This window comes from Crocodylus siamensis, chromosome 3, assembly GCF_052110815.1.
Source record: "Crocodylus siamensis isolate JL-2025a chromosome 3, ASM5211081v1, whole genome shotgun sequence".
NCBI classification, from domain to species: domain Eukaryota; kingdom Metazoa; phylum Chordata; order Crocodylia; family Crocodylidae; genus Crocodylus; species Crocodylus siamensis.
In genome coordinates, this window is record NC_143397.1 from 100,437,931 (window position 1) to 100,456,619 (window position 18,689).

At 42.9% G+C, this 18,689-nt stretch overlaps 1 protein-coding gene across 10 annotated transcripts in view; it reads right to left on the reverse strand.

Moving 5' to 3' along the window:
* The window catches only part of PALM2AKAP2 (PALM2 and AKAP2 fusion), a 472,880-nt gene that overhangs the window by 151,817 nt on the left and 302,374 nt on the right, over positions 1 to 18,689 (reverse strand). The gene's annotated exons all lie outside the window — the stretch shown is intronic.

The window sequence follows — 18,689 nt, forward strand, 5'->3', positions numbered from 1 at the left end:
AGACGAACTTGGTCCAAATTGGCATTTCTGCCTGACCACTCACAACAAGGCAAAAATCACTTAACAGTTACAACACTAAATTTGCAATGACTCCATTATAATTAAAGGATTTACACCAGTTACCACTACACATACATAGCTGAAAGAATTTGGCTCAGTCAAGAATACCAATACTATGAAGTTTCAGTATTAGTAATAATAGAAAAACAGTTTCCTTCCTGTTTTTATGCTGAATTAACACTACACAAACTTCCAGTTTTCAATTACTGTATCATTCATTTTCATAATATGGCAGTTCTTCCATCTGATGTAGACGGAAACATGTAATGTCAGTCCTTTCCAGCACAATGGAAGGTCTTTTTACTGGGAGAAATTTCAGATGTTTCCTGAATAAAGTCAACTTCTTTTTAAGTAAACTCAAGTCAGTGATGAGACCTGGTAGAAGTTTAGAAAATAGTTTCATAGTTAGTAGGGTTGGAAGGGACCTGAGCAGATCATCAAGTCCAACCCCCTGCCATGGCAGGAAGGAGCACTGGGGTCAGCAAGGTGTTCATCTAGCCTCCTCTTAAACACCTCCAGGGTAGGTGCCAGCACTACTTTGCTTGGAAGTTGGTTCCAGATCCTAACCACCCTGACCATGAAGTAGCGCCTCCTGATGTCTAGTGTGAATCTACTGTCTGCCAGCTTGTGACCGTTATTTCTCATCACTCCTGGCAGTGCACGGGGGAACAGGGACTCCCCCAATGCCTGCTGGTCCCCTCTGACTAGTTTGTACATGGCCACTAGATCCCCCCTCAGCCTTCTCTTGTGGAGGCTGAACAGGTTCAGGTCCCGTAGCCTGTCCTCATAGGGCCTGCCCTGCTGCCCCCTGATCATGCAAGTGGCCCTCCTCCGGACCCTCTCCATGTTGTCCACATCCCTCCTGAAGTGCGGCGCCCAGAACTGGATGCAGTACTCCTATGCAGCACTGGTCAGGCCGCAGCTGAGGGGGAGTATCACCTCCCTGAACCTGCTTGAGATGCATCTGTGGATGCATGACAAAGTGTGGCTGGCCTTCCTGACTGCATCCCCACGCTGCTGGCCCATGTTCATCTTGGCATCAATGATGACTCCAAGATCCTTTTGTGCCTCTGCACTGATGAGAAGGGAGTTCCCCAGCCTGTATGGTGCTGGTTCTTCCTCCCCAGGTGCATCACCTTGCACTTGTCAATGTTGAATCCTATCCCATTCTTGTCCGCCCACCCCTGTAACCTGTCTAGGTCTGATTGTAGCCTATTCCTCCCTTCCGGCATGCCCACTTCCCCCCACATCTTAGTGTCTGTGAATTTTTGAACAGGGTGCTTTTTACCCCCTCGTCCAAGTCACTGATGAAGATGTTGAACAGTGCGGGCCCGAGGACCGAGCCCTGCAGAACCCCACTGCCCACATCCCTCCAGGTTGAAAATGACCCATCCACCTCCACTCTCTGGGTGTGACCCTCCAGCCAGTTGGTGACACATTGACTGTGTAGGTGTCGACACCACAGTCCCCCAGTTTCTTAATGAGAACGGGGTGAGAGACAGTGTTGAATGCCTTCTGAAAGTCCAGAAAGACTACGTCCACTGCTACCCCTGAATCTAAGGATTTGGTGACCTGGTCATAGAAGGCCACCAGGTTGGTCTGACAGGACCTGCCTCTAATGAACCCGTGTTGGCTGCCCCTAAACGTAATCTCCCCTGCTGGCCCCTCATGGACATGTGCCAGGATAATTCTCTCAAAAAACTTACCCAGGATCGAGGTAAGACTAACAATATTGATCCATTTCTCACAAAGGTCCTTAATACACTTCATCACAAAATATCTTACGGAGATATTCCACAGAAAAGAAACAACAGATAAGAAATGAGGCTCAAAGTGTGGGTCAAAGAAAGAAAATGCACTAAAAGTGTGGAGAGTTTATGGTCTGCCACCCATGGCACTGTAGCAACTAAAACAATGCATCATGCAGAAAAAGGAGGAGGAGAAGTAGGTATGTAGAATTCACTGGGAATTTACTGTAGGCAAGTAATTACCGTAGTTAGCGGTTCTGAGTCCAGTTGAAAATAGGCTGCACCACCACAGTGTCAGGTAAATAAAATACTGTCCAATGTTCTCATCATTCTCTTTAATGAAAGCAGCATTGGGCAAAAGACCTACTGGTTTTTCATTTCAGGTCAAATCTTAAAGTCCATGCTCTGGCAACACTCTTGTTGACTTCACTGGGAATGCAGCCAGAATAAAGTCTTTTCTCACTGTTTCACTTCATCTATGTTTGTTAAAAGAGACAGAAATATAGCTTTGCCTTTGAACTCCATGTCTTCTGTTTACTTAAATCTTGCCTGCTGAACATTACTGAATGAAAGGGGATGTGTGTGCGCGCGCGTGTGTCTGTGTGTTGTTTTGGAGAATAGGAACTCTTTAATCCAACTATTTAAACTGGAACAACAAAAAAAGCATACAGGAAAACAATTCTTTAGACTTTTCTGAGCTTTACAATATGCCTCAAATCTATAGTCCTGTTTTCTTTTAACTAATCAGCTCAAGAAACTTTTTTGCAACATTAATGCATTCATTAAATCCACAAACCAGAATTCAGATTTCAGTGGTGTGAACTGAACTCAGCATAGACACCCTGGCAGTCCACTGATGTTGATGAAATGCCAGTTTTAAAAGCAGGAGCACACCTTTTAGGTCTTTCAGCTGAAGGGCCAATCGCTATTCACAGGTGAAATCTGGCCATCATAAACAGAAGCCAGTGTCTTACTTCTGTGAAAGGTTTTTAGTGTACACTCAAGAGATCCCAGGCAGAGGGCTACAGAGGATGGCCAAAACTCCACAGTCCATACCAATCTAACCACGGGGTAAAATTTCTTCCTGAGCCCAAGATACGAAGATTGGTCTGACCCGAAGTGAAGGTGCAAGACTCTCTAGCCGGTAATCTCCGGCTTTAAGTCCCAGCAGGAACAGTGGCACACCTCGGTCAAAAGTCTGCCCATTCCACAGCTATATGCAAGTGGATAATTCAGGTTAAGGAATAATTCTTGCTTGCCCTGTTTAGGTATAAAGGACTATGCAGAGTGTAAAGTTTTGAAGAACCAGGTCCCCATAAGGCAACAAAGTGGGAAAGAGTCTTAGTGCTGATCTCAACACTGTACAAAGTCCAAAAGGACCAAAAGGTATAGCTTTGAACATAAAAGTGAGATGACCCTGAATGAGGTGCACCTTGCATCGCCCGAGGCAGGAGAGGACCTACTGGGCATGGCAAATATACATTTCTCCTTTAAAATGGGAGGGGGAGCTGCTGTGCAGCAGCTCACAGCATCTTTTATGAACTAAGTGTTATATGTGCATGAGCCTGGAGCCATAAAAGTAAGGTAAATCATCCAAATTTTGACCCTTTGATTGATTTAAACAATATCTGCACTATAAAAAAAAAAATCCCAGCTGCTTGTCAGATTGCAGGCAAGCTAACATCCTTACCACCAGGAATATTGGCACTTCCTCCTAGTACAGTATAGATGCAGCCTATGATGGTAGAAGAGTGCTTTTTGCCAGTAGAGCTTATGCTAATTTATTAAATTAAACTAACTGTACTAAAAGTATTCGTTGTCACCTTCTTAGAACATTTGCCAATATAGGAATGCTGTTTCAAAACAACACACCCTGCTGGACATGATTATAATGGTAAAGATTTCTAGTGTAGACAGGGCTGCCTTTATTTCTCCTTTCAAAATCTAGAGCTTCGGACTGGAGCACTGGACAGAGCAGTCCTGTAATCTTCAAAGGAAGATTCCACTGCTCCAGCTGAAGGAGGTTTATAATAGGCCATATCCTTTGCCAGAGCCAACAGGGTAAACAAGCATGCCAGATTGATAAGAACAGAAAGCAAGAGATGTCTGAACTTCTGTTTCTCACCTGTTCCCAGAGAATCAAGAATGAGTGGAGAGTCTCTTTCTCTCTCTCTAACTCAAAAAGTTTGCTGTTTTAAAAGCTGAAACCTCTGAACTATGGAAAGTCCAAAGAAAGCAATGGAGAGACAAAATATGCTGGAGAACACTTTATGAAGAGGAGAAGAAATTTGGCCTCTGATATAAAAGCTTGAGGAGGAAACCCTAAAAACAGTTGTATTAATCAAAGTAATTCTGAAAGACTATTACCAAGACTGACTGAGCACATCTACATGTGCTACTGAGGCACCTAAATAAACTCTGGGGCAGTTCGCATGAGAGTTGATTGCTCCCAGGCATGGTGTTTGCCCATGCGCCCAGGACCACAGCACATTGAGCAGTGGTGAAACAGCTCCAGCTGGCAGGAGGCCCTGAGGATCAGCCTACCAGCAAATAACTCTGCCATAACATAGTACCTGCATTTGACAGTACTATCCTCCCATCCTAATAGCACCACATGTGTAGATGGTGATGTTTTACTGTGGAGCTAATCAGGCAAGTTCTGTAATAAATGTCTCATGTAATGACACACTCACCGAGTCATCAAATACTGAAGTAGAGTCTGATATCCTTACCCATGCAGAAAAATATCTTGAAAGCAGCAAGAGCATTTGTAGAGTCAAGTGCTGTCCAGTGACTAAGCTAGATTTGGGTAAGTGCTGCTCATTGAGGGTCTTGATCTAGATCTGAGAATCCGCAAATACAGGTTACAATCTGTTGCCAACCTTCCAGTGACAACTCCAGCTCTGGTATTTCCTTCAGCCTTTTTCCTCAGCAATTTCAAAAACAAAACTTCTCCACACTGAGCTTTCAAATGACTTGGTTCTCCAAAGGTCTTCAGCAGGGATTAGAGGCATTAATGTTCCTCAAATTCAACTAATTTTTACACTTAATGTTTAATGCAGTTTAGAATAATTCTCCGCAACCTTCTGGCAACAGAGCTTTTTGAATGACTGTACTCCTTTTGTTTCTGGTCCTCTTCATCAACCATGCCAACTAAAGCTATCTACTTGTCATGATGAGAGTAAGCGTAGGCTTTATAAGCAACTTAAAAACCAACCAAGCAGAAACCTTCCTTTCTGTCACTGTTTGAGTTTTCAAACTTGAGTAATGATTTTGGTTACCAGTCCTGAAAGATATTAAGAGGCTTGACCTTAACAGAGTGCTGAGCACTCTTTCAATGCAAACTGAACTCTTTAATTTAAAGGATTTCAGGACACGCAAAAAAAATCAATACTCTCTTTCAAAAACCTCTGCCGGGGTTCCTGCCCTCAGTCCCTTGGGATACGGAGGGTACCATCAAACTTAGTTCTGAGAGGTGACTGTGTACGGCAAACAATCCTGCATTGTCACGGAAATGTACTAAAACAACCTAATAAGTCTTCCTCTCCTCTCTAAATCCTATTACACTTATAACTAAAGTCAGTGTTTGAAACTAGGTCTCACAATTAAAGCATAAAACATCAGGAATGCTGAGATAAAATGATCCAAGTAAATGGGAGACTGGCGACATACATTGGAAGTCATACTGCTAATGGGAAAAAAGAAGAACAAAAAGAGTTGTTTTTATGCTGTCCCTTAAACCTAGTGAAGAGACTTCAAGATGGAGGTGTTTCACCATAGCACATGGAGCTTTGTCACTGTTCCGAGAAAAAAAATAGTGAAATATGATTTTTAGGTAAAGGTTCCAATTTAAAAAAAAACAAGCTGAATAGCAGATTGGGATTATTTTGCTCTCATGGAAGAAAACAGTTAATTATCTTTTGAAAGTTTGCTTTAAATATCATCAGTTAAAATGAGACAGCTAAGGAACTCCAAAGAAATGTTGTAGTCAAGACATGGTTTCATTTCACTTTTCCTCTTGATGATCATAAAAATAAGCAAAGTTCCTGTTGCATCTTACACTTAAAAAGGGGCATTTCTACATTTCTTAAAACACATTTATTCATATCATCAGCTGTTGTAAACAGGTTTGTAATAGATTCACTGAAGCCAGTGAAGCTAAACCAGTTTATTCCAGCTGAGAATCTGACCTGTTTAGTCTCAACAATGTTCTGCAAACAATTAAGGATCCAGGGAACTACAGACCAGCCAACCTCACCTCAATCCCTGGAAAAATCATGGAGCACATCCTCAAGGAATCCATTTCTAAGTGCTTGGAGAAGAAAAAAAAGGTGATAGGAACAGTCAGCATGAGATTCAGCAGGGGCAAGTCATGCCTGAGCAACCTGATTGCCTTCTATGATGAGGTGACTGGCTCTGTGGATGTGGGGAGACCAGTGGATGTGGTGTATCTTGATTTTAACAAGGCTTTTGATACGGTCTCCCCCAGCATCTCCCAAGGAAGTTAAGGGAGTATGGGCTGGATGAATGGACTGTAAAATGGATAGAAAACTGGCTGGAGCATCGGGTTCAGAGAATAGTAATCAATGGCTTGATGTCTAGTTGGCAGCTGGTATCAAGTGGAGTCCCTCAGGGGTTGGCCCTGGGGCCAGTTTTGTTTACTGTCTTCATCAACGACCTGGAAGACGGCATAGAGTGCACACTCAGCCAGCAGTGTGCCCTTGCTGCCAAGAAAACTAATAGCATATTCAGCTGCATTGGTAGGTGTGTTGCCAGTAGGCCAAGGGAAGTGATTATTCCTGTCTATTCAGCACTGGTGAGACCACATCTGCAGTACTGTGTTCAGTTTTGGGCCCCCCACTGCAGAACAGATGTGGACAAATTGGACAGAGTCCAGTGGAAGGCAACAAAAATGATTTGGGGGCTGGGCGACATGACTTATGAGGAAAGACTGTCGGAACTGGGCTTATTTAGTCTGCAGAAGAGAAGACTGAGGTGGGATTTAATAGTAGCCCTCAACTACCTGAATGGGGGCTCAAAAAAGGACGGAGCTAGACTGTTCTCAGTGGTGGCAGATGACAGAACAAGGAGCAGTAGTTTCAAGTTGCAGCAAGGGAAGTTTAGGTTAGATATTAGGAAGAACTTTTTCACTAGGAGTGTAGTAAAACACTGGAACAGGTTACCTGGAGAGGTGGTAGAAGCTCCATCCTTGGATGCTTTCAAAACTTAACTAGACAAAGCTTTGGCTGGGAAGATCTAGTTGGGACTGGAGCTGCTTTGAGCAGGGGGCTGGGCTAGATGACCTCCTGAGGTCCCTTCCAACCCTAACTTTGTATAATTCTAAAACAATTGCACTTTGAAACTTGAATGCACAGTTACAAATTTGTTTAAAAAGATTAAGTTAGTTTTTCTCCTGCCTACATATGATCTTTCTGCACGTGAATCATAGTCTCTCTGAAGTCTTGACACTTTTTTCCCCTGACACATTAATGCTTTTTTTCCTTCTAAATCAAAATAAGCTGTGCTATACAAGTAGGATTAAAAACATATGAATAATTGGAACTGTGACACATCCCACTATTTCCTTGTCACTTTGCAAATGTCTTCAAATGTTTAAAAATCAGGTCAAATAAAGTCTATCAAACCACTGATAGTAGTTTCCATAACAACATGGGAGTACAGTCTCATAGGTAGGTGTATAGAAATCTTTTCTTGCACTTACTCTCAAAAGAGGGGGAAGCACTAAAAGTAGAAGAAAATGACCTATTTATTAGAAACAAAGAGGTATGCTTGGGATTTAGGCTTTCTTGACACTTCTGGTCCCCTTAATGGTCTGAGAACTGGTTATATATTCCCGCACAGTAAAATATGCTAAAAAATATTGGTATTATAATTTTTAGATGAAGTAGATTTTTTGCTTAACTATGAAATTATTTTCTTTTTATTAATAACAAATATGTAAAATAACATTTTTGTTACTTCATTAGCATTAACTATTTGGTTTCCATACTGATCCTTGGTGCCAGACACTAAATTAGTTTGTGGTAGACCACTGATGCCATTTTTAGGGGGCTCCTGTCTCTAGCATTTCTTTTTGTACAGACCTGGAGAAAAATGGTATAAGAAAGGGAGAAAAATCTTACAACCAGGACACCTCCAGGCTAGGGAAAGAGAAGATGCATCTTGGACAGTAGTGTAACTAGGGCAGAGCAACCAGGGTAAGCGTGCCAGGTGCAGACTTGAGGGTGGGAGCAAAAAAAAACCAGGCTGCTAGTAACAGCTACTCAATCACACCAGCATCACAGTAGCAGCTGGAAGGTGCCATGGGGGTCCAGCTGCATCACTACATTACTCATTTTGGAAACCCTTTGATAAAAATATCCTATATTTTTATCAATAAAAACTGCTCTGAACTCCAGAGGCACAAAATTTAAGATCCAAGTGCACAACGAAAATTTTTGAACACTCAGAAAAAAATCAGTTATTAAACCATAAATTCATCTGTATCTTAACTGTATCTTATAACATAATATCTCTTTCTCAATTACATTAGTGCTACAGTGAGTTGAACCTTAGAATCTTTCTTGGTTTTGTTGGGTAAGAAAGACCTCGTACCAGTGTTGATAAAATCATCAAATATTAAATCCTGACAGCTATTGATACAGGAGGAAGTCTCTGTGGCTGCATCCAGACAACCACACACGTACGATTTGCAGCTCCTCAAAGCTGTTTGAGGTACCAAAACCACATGTGGTGCATGTGCATCTGTTCTCTGTGTAGCTAATTTGGAGCACAGTACAAAAATTGGACACCAGGAGATCCTGGTATTAAAAAAAAAGACTAAAAAAAATGTCACAGCACACATGGCAACATCATGTGCTGCCAGAAACACAGCCTGGCCGGCTACAGCCATACTCTGGCTGGCCAAGCTCCAAGCAGCTGGACTGGTGCCACTGCTACCCCAAGTAAGGCTGCTGGGGCCAGCACATCTGTTGGCTCCAGCCTCCTCTACCCCACCCAGGGGTGACTGCAGGGCAGGGGCATACCCTGGGACAAAAGGTGGTGGTACATTTATGCCGTGGGAAATTCACACACCTGCATGTGCGCACTCATCTAGATGCACCTTGTGTATGTGTACATGTATATTCCCATTGCACTGCCCATCTCCTGCACATTCATTCACTTCCAGGCGTGGTCTAGAACAGGGGTTCTCAAAGTTTTTATGCCATGCCCCAGCAAACTGCAGCCCGGCAATCACAGCCAACCACGGGTAGAATTTCCGGCCAACAGAAAAGTAAGGCTACCACCACCCCTGGGTGAGGGAGCAAACTCTGTGCTTCCTCAGGCCCTGCAAAGGGAGCTGTGGCCTCTCTGCCTGGCTCTGGGGGGCCATGCTTTGCCAGTCTGGCAGCCAACCACACTGCAGACCAGCAGCCGACTGGCAGTATGTGCAGTAATTGAGAACCCCTGGTCTAGAAATAATTTTTGCACCAAGTCAGCCATTTTGGCTAGGGTTGTGATATTCTTAATGCAAAAATTAAAATCAGTGCATTCCCTAACAGGGACACAATTATACCAGCATAAAGATCCCTTTGGACTTTTCCACATACAGTTGTACCTTTAACTGTTCCAGTCTAGTTATCAGTGCACTGTCTATAGTGAGAATGCAGTGATACTAGAATAAAAGTTCTTATTACCAGAATAGCTATCCCACCTCAGCAGGAAAGGGAATACAGTATAAAGCAAATTTATACTGATAGTATTGCAACTGATCCTGAGAAGATAGGCAAGATCCAACAAGGAACCTTGGGGTTTTAATCCCAGGAAGACCTCCATCCACTGACCCTCCCACCCAAACAAATGTTGCAAGTACATTGTGCAAGGATCACTGAGAAGCTTAGCTAAATTCCTTCCTTGACTACTGTGGATGCTTCAGAACTGAAACCTAACCCAAAGACTTACAATAGAAGGGATAAGTGTTATGTTTAAATATTTCCTGTTCCCCTGGTGAATTAAACCGTTTTGGGCCACGGTCTCCTACGTATTGATCTTCATCCAGAACATACTAAGAAGTGAAGATGGGCTTACTTTGTTTTTCCAAAAATAAATTAACAAAAAAACTTAACAATCGTTTTATTCTTACTGTTGCATTCACTGCACAGATAGGGAGGATGCCACCCCCTCCTTACACTCATTCTTCTCTCTTTTAGTTCAAAGAAGTCGTATTTCCATGATCTCTAGACCCTTTCTCTCCTCCTTGTCCTGTTGAAAGCATCACTTTACTTTCCCTTCTAAAGTCTTCCCTTTTCTTTTTACCTCTATAATGTACTTCAGAATCCTACAAGACTACAATATAAATGCTTGCTTATTATATCCTGTAAAGCAATTTCCTTAAAACAAAGCTACTAAAAATAACGTGCATGCTCTATTTTACCTTTATTTTGTTCTATTTAAGGTACCTCTACTATGTTCCCTAGATTCCCACTGATAGTGGTAACAGGTTCTTTTCTACAATGAAAAGAAACCATGACCCCTGGTATAAAATAACATGAGGTAGAGATATGCCTGCTCGCCATGGTATCTAATACAAGGCTGAACATAACAAGGCCCCCCAATATGATAAAGCAGAGGTTTTCAACCTTTTTTAACAAGTGTACCCCTCGTCTCAAAGTTTCATCTCACATACCCCTTTACATTTTTTCTTGTTTTTAATGTTAACATTAACAGGAGGGAGTGAACAGGCATGGTGCGGAGGGGCAGATCAAGGCCCCAGAAGTGAGGGAGTAGGGCTGGGGTAGAGGCAGGCATTGCACAGCCAGGGCGGGGTGCGGGACAGAGCTACAAGCAGTTCATCCGGGGGATGCAGGCAGCTCCCACCCCTGCGCATACCTTGGGAAGGCATAGGGGGGTATGTCCCCCAGATCTGCACACAGGGAAAGGGCAGGCTACTGCTGTGGACTGGGGGCTGTGCTGGGCTCTTCCTGGTGGGGGGTCTGAGCTGGGCTGCACTCAGGGCGGGAGGCAGTGGCACTGAGAGAGGGGCTATGGAGGTAGGGGGTGGGCTGCAACTACTCCAAAATTCACCATAGCTCCCCTGTAACCCCCCTCCCAGCACCACTAGAACTCAGACCATATTACAGGAATCACTTCGGTTAGGGCTGTACAACGCTTGGTGGCCTGGGGCTGCACATAGTAGGGGCTACAGCTCCTCTTCACTTTCCCAGGTTCAAGCTCCCTTGGCACCCATGTAGGCAGGTGCCCCCCCCTCCCTTCCCACTACTGCACTACATGCATAAGCAGGAAGCTCCCCCCATGGTTGCACCATGCAGGCAGATAGGCCAGCCCCACCCTCCAACCTCCTTGGCTGCAGGCTCCTCCACTGTATTGTGCTATGAGCTCCCTTGCACTAAAGGCTATACTGAGCTGTGCCACCCTACCCTGCCCTGCAGGAGCCGAAAGTGAGAGAGAGACAGGAGGGGGAGCCTGGCGATCCTGGCTGCAGCAGTGAGGAAAGCCTCTGTCAAGACAAGACCAGGGGCTGCAGATCATCTCTTCATGGGCTGCATATGGCCATGGGCCAACAGCTGAACAGTCCCAACTTGGATATTTAGAGATCTGTAATTCTAAAAAAAAAAAGAATTAAAAAAAGGGAAATATATCAACCAAATCAAAAGGTACTAGCCATGGGCAGGTTATTGGATTTATCTTGAGACAACTTGCTGGTGAAACCTTTGAAAGTGTTACTGTTTTTTCTCGTGGTTCTGTATTTTATTATTTATTGGTCTTTTCATTGCAAAGCTAATCTTGTAGACAAATTTTAAGGCCATAAATGTTAATTAAAGATTATATTAGGTTAATAGAGCATGGCATTATGTCTGCAGAATGTCTGTTATAATTGTCTATGATTTCCATGCTGCTCCAATACCCATGTGGTGGGAACTTAAAGTAAACAGCTATGTATTGCATATCATCCAATATTAATGGTGGCACTTTTGCTTTTGTTTTAAATATGTATATTCAGACAAAAATCTCTCCCCTCCAAAGTTTCATTTCCTTCTGGTTGATTTGAAATCACAATGCTTTGTTTATGACAACACAATTTATGATATAAAAATAACTGTGATGTCAGACATCATATTGTGATTTCAATATAAAGATGAGTGTGACAAAAAATACCTTGAGAGAGAGAGCACACACTTTTTAAAGACTCCATCTGAAATCCAGATTCCCATATGCTAGGCACTGTATGTATACATAAGACAGTCTCTGTCTCCAAATAGTTGACAATCTAAGCAAGTAGGAGAAACAAAGGTAGTCTTATTATCCAAACATAACTATAAGAAACTGGAGAAGAGAGGGAGAGGACAGTAATACAAAGGCCAGCTCCCAAGAAAGACTTAAGTACCAAACGTTTTGGGCAGACTTAAATGAAATCTGAAAGTCCTCTGCTCAGCAAGCCATCCAACTCTAGAAAGTCCCAAGACTGCCTGTTCAGACTGGCCATTCTCTAGGTGCCTACAGTTGCAGTTCTGTGCATGGGCAGAATCACTCAGAACTCAGTGCCTAACTCTTGCCACAGCACCACTGGAATCCACAAAGTAGATGTAGCAGCATCTGGACAGGCCCAATTCTGTACGCCCAGTCAGGACATACCTAACATAGATCAAGTGGGATTGTCTACTCACACGGTGTAGTCATGGTTGCTTTTTTATAAAACTTGACCAGAGAAGCAGCTTACAGTGCCTACCTTTTACATAGTACTGTGGTGACTAAAGAACTCTTTCAGGTCAAGGGAAGTGAGGGACTTGTGCTAACGTACTTCTCAGCTAGAGTAGATTCAAATCCACACCTCCAAGGAGAGCGCCCTAACCATGAGGCTTTATGCTCTTCAGAATAGGGACATACTCCACCCTTTCTGAGGAAGTTTGGGCCACTGTGCTGAAAAGAACGCAAAATTCATGGGACCTAGTTGTTAGGGCAAGTTCAGTTCCAGACATCCCTCCTCCTGGGATTATTTTGGTGGGGGGAGTTCTCAGATGACATTTATGGTAAAAGGCACAGACAGTCCGGATAGCAAAGACCAGAACCCAGGATTCTACCCTCCCAGAGTAGTGCCCTCTCTCATCATGTTCATGGTCTCTCTCTCTGGTCCAAAAGCTCTTGCATTTTCTTCTGCAAAAGGAGTGGTCCACCCAAACTAGCTTACAGTGTAGAGGCAAAGCACTCTCCTGGCACAGCTGAATTTGAGCCTTCTCAGGCAGAAAAGTGCTCTGCCTGTAATAATAAATATGTAAGGGGTAAACAGTCCCAGAACCCCTTTTTCTACCTACCACACCTATCAAAGAAAACAATGAGTCCTGGTCTCTGTGATCACAGCTGCAGGCTCCTACTCTTGGAAGGGACTTTGGACTCTGGGTCATGAGTAGATAGAAGCACCTGCCTGCAACATCAGTTGCCCAAAAATCACAAAGGAAGTCTCTTGCACGGGCTAAATAACAATCCCAAATTTGAGTCCTAGCCTTGTGAGTTAACCAATAAACATCAATCCTCCCTAGCCCACTGTTCTTCTCTTTGATTGATTAGACTGAGTGGCAAACGAAATTCTAAAACAAATAGGAAACAAATTAGATTTATGATTTTAAAAAACAGATTTATGATGTAGTGGCAATTTCCAAGTTTCCCCAAGTGCTATTGTCAGCCTTTAATGCAACTCTGCTGACACTTCTGAAGATCTATTTAAAGTTTGCTAAAGAAATCTGCCCTATTTAAAATGCACTATTGGTTTCCTTTTTATTTTTAAGAGACCAAGGAAACCACTCACTCTGTTCCACATAGCCTTATGAGTCTCTCTTACTTCTGGAGTATATAGAATGAATACATAGAAAATTATATTGCTCTTCTCTAAAAAGAGCAATCTGTTTTTTGAAGAAGAACAGCCCTTATAATTTTTTACAGTCTCAGTATTCTGGTGCCATTGCTTTGGTAAACAAACAGCGTATCCATGAAGTTTTTAGATCAGTCAGAACTGATTAACAAAGTACATCAAAAACACAGTATATTATAGGATCACAACATTCCACTTAAAATCATTGGTATGTAAAACACTATGGACTTTTGCTATTATTTTAGATACAAGTTACAGTTGATTTTTCTATTAGGACTATAGTCTCCAGGCAGCAGCGGAGACTGGAGTCCCCATTGTGCAAGGCACTCTACAAACATGTTAACAGACCATCAAAACCTGAACAATTTACCACTTAAACAAAGAAGACAAGGGAAACAAGAGTATCTCTGATTAACAGATAGGAGACTGAAACTCAGAGATTTAGGCCCCTGTTCAGGAAGGTACTGTAATCCCACTGAAGTGTTTTAAAATAGATAGGTGATTAAGTACTTGGCTAAACTGGGGAAGAAGGGTAGGATAAGCAGATGTACTCAGCACCAATTTAAATTTCAGTGAAAGTTGCATTTTGTGCCTTGCCTTGATTTCCATGGGGGAAGAATTAGGCAACAACTGAGCCCTCCTGAAAATTCTTCCCTCTAAAAGAGACTTGCTCCAGGTTACACTGGAAGCATGTGGTTGAACTGGAAAATAAACAAGCCCCAGGTCAATGTTTCAATGGCAAGATCACTTTTCTATCTCCCACATCACACCATAGAGGGAAGTGAATACTCCCTGACAGCAGAAAAGTTCAAGATATTTTCTAAGTACTGTTCACATACACATTTAGAATAATGTGAACTTTAATACAGTAATCTGCATTCGCCTCGCTACAAAATTAATTAATGACATATCCTTCACAAGGATGGAGTAGACTGATGGAGAATACTAATTTACTGTAGCAAGGCAGCCTCAAGTCATGCAAAACATACATGCCCTTGGTTTAAAATCATTTTAGAAGAGAACACAAAATTCTTGAGCTACTGCAAACAAATCTCTCCTATTTTGGCATGCTGATAAATAGGAATTGCACTGATTAAAGACAGCACTGCATTTGTTGGCTGCTGTAGCTCATAATTACACTTCATTTTAGAAAGCTGTGCTTTAGTGGTCTAGGACAGCTGCCAATTAAAATGCACCTCTCTACAGACCAAATTCTGTCCTCAGATAGGAATACACAGTTCCTGCTGAGGTCAACAGATCTGACTCTTTGCTCACAAGAGTTTTATGCCAGGTTACCTACATTGACTTCAAAAGTGTTGCTCCCAATTTATATTGATGTTGGAAGAGAACTGTGTTTAGTGAGTCCTTAATGTGATTATACGTGCTTCTGCATTTTGAAACTTTTGAGATCTGACCAAGGAGATCAACTGAAAATGGTGAAGTCTGTAGAATTTGGTGCAAAGACAGGTACCGCCCCCCCCCCCATGATGTATCCTGTTGTGTCTGGACCCCAAATCTCAACACATAAACAACATACCCATTAATGTGAGGGATTAAACCAAAGAGAACACCTCTTTCAAATATTCTTTGACCATGCAATGGGCAACTTTTTCCTTAGGAATGGAAGAAAATGGGTGACAAGAAAAACAGATAGTTATCAAAGAATTCAACTGTCCTTCTATCAGATTTAGGCAACTTCTCCTAAATTATGGACTTGATGCACAGCATAAGCCATCTCTAGCCAATGGAAATTAGTGTACTTTCTTTGTGGGCAAGTTACTTCCTCTGTGATATGGTGCTGGCTAATGACATTTACAAGGCACTGTCTGATCTCTTCCATATTTAGGCACTTGAATTTCAGTCTCCCCTTTTTAATAGGGAAGCATTCCTCTGTCAGACGTAACTATATTTGTCTGTAGGGCTTTCAGACTCAAGAAGCAGATGATGCAACTCAATGGAAGGTACTGGCACACCCTGACACTGGAAATAATGCAGAGTCCTTTCTATATTCATATGGCAATGGGAACAAGGTATGTTTCATACACATTCCTTGCCTCTGGAGCTTATGCCCCCTTTGAATAGGCAGCCTAAGTTTTCTGACTTTCAGAGCACTTACAAGGTCTATTTCCCCTTTACTCTAGGCAAGAGGCTGAAAAATATTTTGACCATAGATCAAATTGAATTAAGAGCTACTAAAATTGTGTACATCTATTAAAAATTATCTGTCAACCTACATTTTAAAGGCCATACAAGGAGATAAATAAACCCATGAAAAGCAAGAAATAGCCCATCAGTAGAAATCAGTGGAAAAGAGACAATGTTAAAACAATACAGAAGCAAAATACAAATGAACCAACATCACCGTGATCAGCATTCACTCTCTATTCCCCCAGCACAGGAACAGGAATTTTGACAGCTTAAACAAACCTGTTCGCTCTGCTATTGCACATGAGTTTCTGGTTGGTCAACTGAAGTCAGAACCACCTATCTGCAAATCAGTATTTCAACATGTTGAAAAGACAAAAATCACAGACAGAATGGTAATAATAGGGATAACGGTAGGCGTTGCAAAGGCATGTCATTTCCTGGTGAAGCTTGCCACAAATACAGTATCAGTGTAGCTTACTAATTCAGTGGGTGTTCCAAGTTGCAGAATTGGATTTCTGCAGGCAATTCAGATCAAACAAACCACACATGAATTAATCCATCCTACACTCAAACGTCAACTGCTCATGATACTAAGTCAAGAAATACTAGGTATGTGTTTTTCACAGAGCTTGCCCTTGTAATTCATGGCTTAGCCAAAACTCTCACTGAATTTGAGCATGCAAGAAAAGCCTGATCAGACTCAAAACATATACATGCAGCTCATGTTAGTGCTCACGTTACACATACACAGGGAAGGAAAAGAAAAATCAATAGGCACAAACACTCTGAACTCTTGTTCATCTCTTCTATAAATCTGGGCTAATTTACTGAAGAGCTCACCTGAGTGATGAAATCAATCTTTGGGTGGCAGTTTTACAACTGAGGGTTGTTTTACCCATGTTAATATCACCTTGAAATTAAACATTTCAAATCCAGCAATTCTCTATTAAATCTGACAGGATGACAGGCAATGACCTCAAACAAGGAAACCCATCCAGACACTGCCTTTCCAGGAGGACATACAATGCATATTAAGCAAACATTTTAAATGCACCAGAGGATCTCTCTCAGCTACCCACAGTGACTTAAGACATTGTGAGCTGTAACATCCATCAGCTCACCCTCCTCAGCCAAGATAAAGTTAAGCAGCACAACACATGCTGATGTGCACCTTACAGAGCTCCCAAAGCTGTTGAGTCAAGACAGCAGAATGGCGAAAGTGAAGTGAAATAAATCCTTGCCCGATCGCATACACAAAACCTCTGCAAAACACTCACGAGGCCCGAATACCAGCTGACATGCTCAAGCTATGAGCTCATCCTAGAATCAGGGGGGATTTCAATGCAAGGCTGAAAGACTGATCACATCTCAATAGTCACAGCCTTGGATTTCCTCACTGAAATCATGATGAAGGGATAAACTCTACCTGTGCTGCTGAGATGAAAAGGTACTGCCCTCCAACATTGTTCTGGGGATTGAGACACAGCTCAGTGCAAGGCTGAAAGCCCAGAGCTTAACCCCACTTTTGCACCTTCAGGAGAGTGCCTAGATTCCATTAGCCACACAAATGGCTGCATCCCTGCACCACCTTGTAACCGTCTCTGGTAGAAATGCAAGCAACTTTCAGAAGCACCATGAACTGCACAGAGGGTGCAAGTGCTTGGGAAGCCCAGGGCCCTGTGGATCAGTTCTCAAAATTCAGTTTCTTTCTAGGACTTGGGCTTGATTCCTGCCCCCCTCCCCCCACCAGCCATCTAGAAACAGCCAGACCATGGAGAATGGGAATGATGTCCAGCAAAAAAACAGCACCCAGGCACTCTGGACCCAGTGCAGACAGGCGTGAACTCCAAGAGTAATGCAGCTGGCTGGTGTTGGGGGGGAGGGGGGAGGGGGGGGCAAAGGGGGCTGCCACTCAGTTCAGACATCCAAGCAGTCCCATTTTGATCCATATTTGGGGGGAGGGGAAGCAAGGAGATCATGCACCTATTAGGGCTGATTCCATTTGTCTATTAGGATCCCATTAGCTACTGGAATAACAATAGTAATGATGCAAGAGTAATGACAATAATGCCTGCTGGTGATAATAATGGCAATAATAATACAAACATAATAATGGTGAAGGAAAACATGATAATGAAATATAAAAACCATTATAATAATGAAATACAGCAAGATGATATATAACGTGATAACAATGACATATAACAATGATATTGATAATAAGGATGATGATATTGATTACATTAATTATAATGACATCATCATTCTTGATGATCTTGAGGATAATGATGATAATGACATCATTATTAATAATGATCTTGAGGACAATGTCAATAGTGACATCATCCTTATTAAAAAGATAATGATCTTGAGGACAATGATAATAATGACATCATCCTTATTAATGATGATCTTGTGGATAATAATAATTATATCATAACTAGCATTATTATTAATGAAAATGACCATGAGGATCTTGATGATGATTAATGATATCATCATCATTATTAATGATAATGGTAATAATACTATGATCTGACGACGACGACGACGCCGGCAACGACCAGCAGCACCAGGCAGTCGCTGGCAGGGGGAGCCCCCCGCACCCTGCTTCAAGCCCAGCGGGAACCTCCAGCCCTGAAGTTGCCATGAAGCGGCAGCGGGCTGCAGCCGGAGCAGCCAGCCGGCCCCGGGCCCCCCGCCGCAACCCGCAGCCGCGCGGGGCGGGAGCCGCAGGGGCCCCGGCAGCTGCGGGCTGCGCTTCTCCCTGCCCTGCGCCCGGCTCCCGCAACCGGGGGCGGCAGGCCGGGCCTCACCCGCCGCCCCGCAGCCGTGCCGGCCCTGGTCCC